An 8941-nucleotide genomic window follows, 5' to 3' on the forward strand; every position below is an offset into this window, starting at 1 on the left:
TACTGAAACATTTCACAATCTTCGCACACATTTGGTGGAACACATTTACGAGATTCAACACATTAACCTTAATATGGATCCACCAAATGACTCGGAATACAAATTCTCGAAGAATGATTTTATGTAGTACATTTTATTTTATTTGTATTTTTTTAAATAATTATAATAATTTGATATATGTTTTTTAAGTTTGTAGGATTTTTTTTATTGTTATGTTTTTTTTTTTTTTTTTTTAATTTTAAGTAATCCAATGCAATATTTTTTTTTATTTTGAAGTAATGAAAACTTACGTTTTTTTATATTATTAAAAAAGAAGTTTTATTTAAATTAAATTATTAAAAAAAACAAAAAACAAAAGTGTGGCAAGGAACCAGACTTGTGTGGTAAAAGATGATGTTGTGTCTATATAGTAGTGAAGGGAGTGCGATATTAGTGACATCACTTCATCTAGCCTAAAATGAACTTGTGTGGATTTACTTTTTTATGAATTTTAGACCCATTAAAATTGGATGTTTGTATTTTTTTTTTTAATTTTATCCTTTTATATATTTTTGGTTAATTCAGTTTTATTTTTCTTTCTGGTTCATAAAAGCTCTTCAGTTTATTTTTCTGATTCAATAAAGCTTTAGTATGGCACTTATGTTCGGTTTTATAGAGTGAATATTCAGAAAAAGAATTACAAACATCGAGTTTTAGTGAACCAAAAATTCAAAAAATGATAAATATGCACCTTTCTCCAAACTTAAGAATTTTTATGTCATTATCCATAAAAAGTAAACAAAACTGCTTCTAAGCCATTCCTGGGTGGTTTTCTATAAGTCGGTCCTGTTTAATATGCATCTAACTCTCCGAGTCAGGTTAGACATTTTTGGGTGACCAAAAGGTGTTTGATAAACAAAATCTTGGCATCTGATTCAGAAAGCAAGCTCTGGCCAAGAAAGAAGTTAAAGTTAGGAGATGGCTGAGTGAGAAAGAAAGCAAGGCTTCCAATAGTATCCTTGGCTTGGATTAAAATTCATAGATCCAATGGAGGAAAATGAAGGTTACGGGAATAGAACTTAGGTCTCCCTTGTAGAAGTAATGGTGTTTATCAGCCAGCTGGAGGGATATTTGTGTTTTAATCCCTAAAATAATATATGTAATGTCTACTATGCAGGAAGTTTTTTTTATACATTATTATTATTTATATACAGATTAATTTTGAGTTCCTCTATCAACAATACTTTTGTTCCATTGGTTGATTTTTTTGTTTTGTTTTTTTTTCTTCTCAGTCGGTGGGTTATCTTATCTAACTCATGTTGTTGTTTACCGGTTACTCCAGTGGTTAGTCACCGCCTCAAATACTCAGATATTGTAAACCACCGCTTCCTATGTCTTTCTTTCCTCATGATCGGTGCTTCTTTTCTTTTGCCTCTCACCCTGTTTCTCTTCCACTCACAAATTAACACCACATCCATCTAACCCTTCCCACCTCCTTCGTCTCCACCTCCTCTTTCACAACCCTTTCCATCTTCCTACTATCGACCCCGATTTTATTCACCAACAAGGGGTATGATTGTTTCTTTCCGACTTCACATTTGCATCACGATGCTCTCGCTGACCTCACATCAGGTAAGTATCGATTTTTGGGTGATTTTGTCTCGATTGCCACTCACTGGTATTCTAGACCTCCAGTAATTTGTCACCCGATTTCCCACAAACGAGCTACCCCTTCTCTCTCTCTCTCTCTCTTCTCTCCTCTTTCGTTCTCCCTCTATCATGTCGTCTACTCACAACCGTTTCGTTTTTCTATTAACTCAGGCATAAAGAGGTATTCCATATATGGACCATATGAGTTTTTGTCCTTTCATAAAAATTTAGAAATTTCTTTGGATTTGGATACATTTTGAATTTTATTGTGTATGATTTCAATTTCCATCTTCTCTTTCTCAACCACGGGTTTAGATTTCTACCGTTTGATTTTCTGTGATTTTTTTGTTTATCTAGGACGGTTGTTGGTCTATTTACCCATATAACTTATGTTTTTTTATTTCTCGAATCTGAACATGGCAACTGATTTAGTGGTTACTGGAGATTCCCATTTGCTACTTCTTGGAATTTTCACACATACAATATGGGTGACAAAGAAAGGTTTGAAATCAGATTGCTTAGAATGACCAAAATATTAGAAATAAAATTGCACGCAAGCTGTTTGCTCAGGCCTAATAGGGATTACTTTTTTAGTATCCATGTTTTTACTTATCAATTACATGTTTTAACTTTTAACTTATTCATTTTGATGTTGGTAACTTTGGAATGAATAATATATGCATATTTTCTTTTCCTGTTAGGCACATCTAGATTGTGTGTCATGTAAACCTTTTTATGTTTTCTTAACATGTAACACCCAAAAATTTAAACCAAATGCATGTTTATCACCTCACAATGGGCTGGCCTTGGTGCCTTAGACCCCTTAGTATAGTGAGGATAACTCACCTCGCAACTGTCGTCGGAAATAAGAAAGCTCAACTCCCGGGTCCAACACGAACTCCACCACCTATATGTACCATACAACCTTTTTCATAAATCTCCCAATTACCAGAAACCAACAAAATTCAATTAGTCAACCCTTGGTCCAAGTCAAAGTCCACAGTCAGAGTCAACAGTCTATGTTGACTCGACTCGTCGAGTGCAGATCACCGACTCTCCGAGTTCTTCCTGAATTCGAGAAGTCATGAAATCCTTGATTGGCTCGTCGAGTTTCCCTTTTTAACTCGTCGAGTTCATACGTGGCCAAGATTTGGAAGAAACCCTATCCAACTCGCCTAGTTCAAGGCAATCTTCAACGAACTCGCTGAGTTGTTCATCCAACTCGCCGAGTTCATAGCCATCTTCAACGAACTCGCCTAGTTCATGGCCATCTTCAACGGACTCGTCGAGTTTCTCATTCAACTCGCCGAGTCCTTGCAGTTCTTAATCCATGCAGATGCTTTTTAAGCCATGGCAAGGTCCCAGATTATAGATCCAAGCTCCTAATGCATGTTTATCACGTAAAGTTGCAAACTTTATGCACATGCAAGGCTCTAAAGGCCCTAAATGATCATTCTAAACTTTTAATGGAGTTTTACACCTTCGAAGAGTCTCACCCTTGAACAAGCTGGGAACTTTATGAATCTAGAGGTCAAGGAAAGTCCAGATCTGAAGTTACAACTTCAGATCTTAGCTTAAACATGGAGAGCCCTTCATAACACCCATCCAAGAGACGCTAAAAGAGAAATGAGCTTAAGGAATAGCCTAATACCTTCCAGAGAGTGATAACTGAGGAAATCCCTTAGCTTCCCACGAGTTCTTGGCCTTGCTTTTCCTTGCCACCTCAAGTGCTTCCTTCTCCAAGGTTACTCCTCCAAGCTTGAACACACCAAGGAACACACACACACGATTTAGGGTTTGAGAGGGAAAAAAGCAGTAAGGGGAGGCTGGTGGAGGCCAATGATCCTTTAAATATGGTGCAAAACCCCCAGAATTTAGGGTTTCATCTGCCAGCTCCTACTTGCTGAGTCCCTTAGTGGACTCGCCGAGTAGGTCACTAAACACGCATTCTATTCCCGCTGCTACTTGACGAGTAGGGCAACCAACTCGTCGAGTAGGACATAAGGCCAATTATTCTTTATTTAAATTCATACCTGGAATCAAGGCACTACATAATAAGGTTAGTGGTTGTATATACTTATATGGTTGTCCTGTTTTCATAATTCTTATATCTTATGTGGAATTCACATTTACCAAGATCCTGAATAGTTATTTTTCTTTAGTAAGTCTAGGAATGGCTAGAAATCAGAATCATAATGATAATGATGTGTCAACATCTAGCAGGAAGAAGAGGTTCAACACTTAGTAGATTCCTTAAGCATCTTACTTGCAGAAATATTCATGTCTCATGATTAGTAATCTTCAGTAGATTCCTTAAGCATCTTACTTGCAGAAATATTCATGTCTCATGATTAGTAATCTTCAGTAGATTCCTTAAGCATCTTACTTGCAGAAATATTCATGTCTCATGATTAGTAATCTTCTTACCATGAATACAGAAAACAAGTAGATTTTTTTTTTAAATTTATTCTAAATTTCAAAATTATATCTTTTGTTTTTTTTTTTTTTTTAATTTTTTTGGATAGGTCTATTTTGTTGAATAATGGTATTGAGATATAACATAATCCTTAGATTTATGTAACATAATGTTACATCTTATTTCGTTAAACCAGAGACAGTATTTCCTCAAGATTTGGTTCAGAACCAAATGAAACTGGACATGCAGTATGGAACACACCATGACATCAAAGAATGGTTGCAGTAAGAGACTTATCGTCAAGAAGGCCAGCTTTGAAAATTTTCAGATTCTCAAATGCTTTCTCAAGGCTCTTCAAATGATCATTTTTATGATCTTCCGAAGAGTAAAGGTAAAGTATGTTGTTATATTTCATAATTTGGTCTCGGATTCAGTTAAACTGATAGGTTTTAAATTACTTTATTGTGTAGGAATAAGATAAGGTACGATCTAGTCACAAGAGAAATTTCTTCCGCAAATTAAGCAAGTGATTCATTTTTTGTTGATTGTACTATCGATTTGTCTTTTTATTTTAATAAGGTATGAATGCAACAACCCTTATTTGGGTCGTGTAGATAATTAGATGTGAAAAATGAAACTTTGTTGCTACTAAGGGGTGATTTTAAATCAGATTGTTGATCTTTGTAAAAATGTAAAAGATGATCGATACTTTCCATAGTTTTCTTCTATATTTTATGTGTTATGCTTCCTGATCAAATATTTTGGAAAAAACAAAACCCTTCCCAACCCATGAAAAGCATGGTGCCTTCCCTAGTTATCATCATCATCATCATCATCATCATTATTGTTGTTGTTGTTGTTGTTATTATTATTATTATTATTATTATTATTATTATTGTTGTTGTTGTTGTTGTTATTATTATTATTATTATTATTATATTGCATAGAAACATGTAGAGCATCAGGATAAAATGGTCATTTTGCACCAGTCAGCACATTCAATCAGATTTTCAATCAAACAACATGATTTCTTACTCAGTCAAAATTTCTTACTGAGTCAGCATTTTCTCAGTCAACAACTATCAAACGGGGCCTTAAATTGTGTTCACTCCAATCAAATAAAAGTTTATCTTATTTCATAAATATAAAAGAAAAACAATAATATTATTTATGTTGTTCGCGTTTTAATGTTTTATTCACCATCTCCATTGCATTCGGCTTTTTTAAAAATGAAAGAATTTCATATATACCCTTATTAAACATCAAAATATCATATTTTTCCAACTTAATTTCTAAATATCATATTTATCTTACATAAAATTTTAAAATATCTCATATGTTCTTAAACATCAAAATATATACGCTCTTTTCAAGATATCATATATATCCTTAAGCATTAAAATATCAATAATAATATCTAAAATATCTTTCATCTACAATGTGACAATATTCAACAACACCAAAAACTAAGCAATCAATATATACATTCTATAAAGAGGGCTGAAGATGAAGCGTTTTGTTTGTCAAGAGAACAACTTCCAATAATTTCAAAGTAGAATTGCAATTATTATAGATGTACGGATAATATGGTTAAATTTTTTAATTATTACAATAATTCTAAGACATAAAAATGATTATAAACTATTAAAAACACTGTAAAAAACGTTTTGGACAAATATAATATTGTGAAGGTTTATAAAAAAAAAATATGATATTAATAATTTAAGTTAGACAAATTGTTTAAAAAGGGAATATATGAAATTCTCTCGTTAAATATGAAATTTCCATTAAAGGCGACGTAAGTGTTGTTCTCCATTATAATATAACTCTATAAAAAAAAAGATTATGAAGATATCATAAAAGCTTTAATTAACAGGTGTTCAATTTACTAAAAAACCACCCAAGACAAAGACGAAAGGATTTAATTGAGATTTGAGAAGCTAAGCTCGAATTTATTTAATGTCATTAATTTAAGAGTTTTTTAGGTATGCCTAAACCTAATGAAAACACTACTATTTATATACAATACTGAGGGGTAATTAGTACAACCAAAATGCCAAAAGCATAGGTTCCAACGGCTATAAAACAGATATATTTAAATAATACCTACACTTGTAACCAGTCGAGACAAAAATAATGTTTTTTAACTTTCAAATAAGTTTGTACAAAAATAAGTGGTGTGGATAAGTGTGTAGGCGGGGGCTTTGGCTACACGCCTCGCTTAGGGATGATTTGGTGGTGTGGATAAATTTAATACACCAAAATGACCTAAAGATAACTTGCATGACTAAAATGGAAGGCAAAAGATCTTAACTTTCTTAGTCCATGGTGTCCAAGAAACATTCCAAACTGATCAAAAGATGTTAGAGTCCACTCAACTCCAAGACCACTCATAAAATGGACTAAAGGTGTCAAAAACTCCAAATGACAAGATCTAATGAACTAGATAAAAAGATTAGAACTTTATACTCACAATGGTCCAGAAATGAAGCGTCTTTGATGGATCCAATCTTGAAGCATCATTCCTTGCAATCAAAAGAAACTTATTGATATTTAAGCTCCATCAAAATGACATAAAAAGCATCCAAAAGAGGAGGGAGGAGAGAGAAGAAGCTCCAATCTTGAAGGTGGGTGCTATGGTTTCTCCCAAGAGGTCTTAGAGGTGGTGGAGGCTGATAAAATGCCCAAAAATGTGGAACATCAAGCTTAAATACATTGAATACCCTAAAAAGATTATTTCCTTGGGCCTGATTGATCCCTACGTCATGGGCTCTGATCCCTATGCACTGGCCACGACTTTGCACCCAAATCCACCTACACTTCAAACAACCATAACTTCTTTGTTTCAACTCCATTTTCGGTGATCATTATATCCACATAAAGTTATTGACGAGCCTCACACTTTTATCTAGTTGATATTGGCTTAACATATGTCGAATTAAAAACCATAATCTATGAAAGAAGCCTAACAAATAACTTTTCCCATTTTACCCTTTGGCTCCAAAGCATAATCGACCTTAGATTATATAACCGATATTATCAACATCTAATAGGTTCTATACCCTGTTACCTTGAAGGTCAAGGCCTTTACTTGATCCATTTATTGCCCATTATCCAAAAATAAGAAACTTCTCGAAACAGGGTGTTACTTGCCATATACATATAAACATAAATTTATACTTATCGTTTTTATTCACATACTAATAGGATATAGCCCGAAAATACCTATATCCTACCCAAATATACCGAACCAGCATGTTGCAAGGTCACTCGAAGTTACCCGCCCCATACGTCTCGAAGTTCCTCACTTACATACCGAGGCTAGATGGATCATGGCACAGCCACATGACAGTTGTGTAATGGCATACATAGTAACGATAATCGTACCTTTGAGCATAATGCCATCAATGCGATAGGATGGCATGTCAGGGAAGAACTTGCTATCTCTTTTTGTTCCACTATAAATAGATAGTCCGACTCATCAAGAAGGTAAGTACATAGAAGTCTCGCTTAAGTCTTTTGTGTAATCGATCGATAACACAGCCTCACGCTAACTTAACCATCAGAGCGTCATCTGGGATCTCCTCTCGACCGATTAGCTTATGGTTTGTTTGTATTCTGCAGGTCAATATATTAGCCTAGAAAAAACCAGCCCAAAAGTGAAAGATGGAAGACGGACATGATGGTTTATCAAGTGGCGCCATCCATGGGACGTCGCAACAAATAGTCGGCACCAACACACCAGCAGTTGGAGCGAGTCCTGTTGTGAGAATGCAAAACCTAGAAGGCCCAGAAGCAACCCCATAGGTTGCTACTATGGTGAGACATCAAAATGTAGGTGTCGAAAAGCTTGTCAACGATGAGGGAGCGAATTTTCAAGGCAAAAAAGAAGAAGAAATGGAGTTGGAAGAATTTGAAGCGTTCAAAAGCTTTAGGTCTATGAGGAAATTGCAAAGTGAAAGGCAACTCTAGAAAGAGAAAGAATGGGATCCATTTTCAGTTACACAGACCAAGCAGAAGACTTTCACGAAGAAGAAAAGGAATCAAGACCTCACGAAAAAAGGTAAAGCAAGAAGGAGAGAAATGCAAGTCAACTACCCAGTGTAGAAGATGCTTATAAAAGGAAAGAAAATCTATCTGAAGTAACAAAAGAAAAACAATACAACCAAGCTTTCAAGAGCCTAAATTCCCAGTCTCCTTTTATGGACGACATTAACAGAACACCTATTCCTAAAGGGTTGAAAGTTTTAAGGGTGCCACCTTATGATGGCACCAGAGATCCAGATGATCATGTATCTAATTTCCAGTGGGAGATAAAAATGATACTAATGGATCCAAAATTATGGAGCATGTACTTCCTAGGAACCCTACACGGATCTTCCCGATATTGGCTTGTTAGCTTACCACCTTGAAGTATAGGGAGCTTTGAACAGCTATGTCAAAAATTATGTAATAGTTTCATATAACAACAGAGGTTCCAGCAACAGGCACACACGATATTCGCCTGTCGACAGCGTGAAGGAGAATCGAATAAAGCATACTTTAAGAGATTTAATGAGATCAGTAGAAAGATGTCAACCCGGGATGACCCTATGATCATAGCGGTGTTTACTTACGGGCTCCTAGAAGGGGAGCTATTTCAAAAGTTGGTAGGGCGAGAATGGGCTAATCCAAAAGAAATTATAAGAAAAGTTAAACGGTTCCTGAGGCAAGAGGCTGAAAGAGCTGAAAAGGCAAGGATCGAAGGAAAGACCATGGCGGGAAGAGGGAAAAAGGAAGAACGAATTAAAACATACCCGTCTCAACCCAAGGGGCTACCCCGCCATAACTACAGTAGAAGGTCACACCAAAGTGAAATGGGAAAGTGAAATGGCTGCTACCAACCATATCGATAGG

The 8941-nt window shown here is 35.1% G+C and overlaps 1 long non-coding RNA gene across 1 annotated transcript; it reads left to right on the forward strand.

Moving 5' to 3' along the window:
* The first annotated feature begins 1797 nt into the window (after positions 1 to 1797).
* LOC144997934 (uncharacterized) lies at positions 1798 to 4683 on the forward strand. Its single transcript, XR_013660024.1, has 3 exons — positions 1798 to 3688; positions 4242 to 4436; positions 4516 to 4683. It is a non-coding gene; the product is annotated as an uncharacterized LOC144997934 (long non-coding RNA).
* Positions 4684 to 8941: the final 4258 nt, after the last annotated feature.

This window comes from Lactuca saligna, chromosome 5 (assembly GCF_052625555.1).
Source record: "Lactuca saligna cultivar CGN05327 chromosome 5, ASM5262555v1, whole genome shotgun sequence".
Lineage (NCBI taxonomy): Eukaryota > Viridiplantae > Streptophyta > Magnoliopsida > Asterales > Asteraceae > Lactuca > Lactuca saligna.